This window comes from Phyllobates terribilis, unplaced genomic scaffold (assembly GCF_046119375.1).
Source record: "Phyllobates terribilis strain yellow unplaced genomic scaffold, ASM4611937v1 Scaffold_1__5_contigs__length_1240528914, whole genome shotgun sequence".
In the NCBI taxonomy this organism is placed as follows: domain Eukaryota; kingdom Metazoa; phylum Chordata; class Amphibia; order Anura; family Dendrobatidae; genus Phyllobates; species Phyllobates terribilis.
This window is the reverse complement of record NW_027362761.1, coordinates 252,538,149-252,539,442: the sequence shown is the minus strand read 5'-3', so window position 1 is coordinate 252,539,442 and position 1,294 is coordinate 252,538,149. Positions and strand designations below refer to the sequence as shown.

General features: G+C 46.1%; 1 non-coding gene across 1 annotated transcript; it reads right to left on the bottom strand.

Moving 5' to 3' along the window:
• Positions 1 to 240: 240 nt before the first annotated feature.
• Positions 241 to 312, bottom strand: TRNAP-UGG (transfer RNA proline (anticodon UGG)). The gene has a single exon. It is a non-coding gene; the product is annotated as a tRNA-Pro (tRNA).
• Between the last annotated feature and the right edge of the window lie 982 nt (positions 313 to 1,294).

The window sequence follows — 1,294 nt, the reverse complement described above, 5'->3', positions numbered from 1 at the left end:
GGTGACAGACGAGACTCCCGTGTGAGGCCGCTCCTCACATAATGGATGGCGTGCCAGTGACTAAATATCAGCGCGGTTTCCTGAGGCAATGCAGTCTATATGGTTTAACTCATTGTGATTGTGACGTAAAAAAACGTGCTCTAGATGATAAAATAATAAATACACATAATATATTAGCAACGCTAAGTTTATAAATCTGAACTATCACATAACACCTTAAAATATAAATTATTAAAAAGAGGGCTCGTCCGGGATTTGAACCCGGGACCTCTCGCACCCAAAGCGAGAATCATACCCCTAGACCAACGAGCCACTGTTATACTGAGAAGGCATCTCACATTTACTTCACTGCACATAGAGACTTGCAGCTTGTGCTCATGTATATGTGTTTTTGGTGTATTGATGCACTGAATCAGCAGGAAAGTTCCTCTGATGCTATGTGTCTACTGCAGGTTGGTGACCTATTAGGGTATGTGCACATGATGCAGAAATGAAGCAGAAAATTTCTGCATCATTTCTCCATCTCCCTGGCAGAAAAAACGCATGCAGATTGTGCATGCGTTTTTCCTGCAGAATACATGCGGATCCACATGCAGATTCACATGCGTACCCACATGCAGATTGACAAGCGCTTTCCAGGCGATTTTAGCATCACCTGGAAAGTGCTTGACAACTAGGTCACACTATATAAATCCATGCAAACAGCATGGATTTATATAGTGTGACCCGAGAGAGTGTATATACTTACCTCCGATGGCCCGCGCTGTCCTGCTTTACAAAGTTCCCGGCTGCCGGCAACTTTGAATTGAAAGACCTGCCGACGTCAGCGTCACGTGACCCGTCACATGACTCTGACGTCAGCGCAGGTCCTACAACTCACTGCAAGTGCCGGGAACCAAGCGGGAGTGCTGCGCAGGCCGACAGAAGGTAAGAATACATTTATTTTTTATTTTATTCATTTTTTACAGCTTTTTTAATGGTACCTGGGTGTGGATGAGACTCTCCTCTCCTCCACACTCGGGTATCATCCGCATATTAGAACGCGCCAATAGTGCAAGTACAGATGCTGTCTTGCAGAATTGGCGCGTTCTAATGCAAGTCAATGGCGGCGAAATCGCCGCGTTTCCGCAAAATTAATTGACATGCTGCGGATTTTTGACCGCAGCGTTCACGCTGCGGAAAAATCCGCATCATGGGCACAGCACATGCGGTTTTCCATTGGGGAACATTGCTTCCCTTCTACCATGCGTTTTTCATGCGTTTCCGCGGCGTTTACGCAACTGCAAAAACGCCG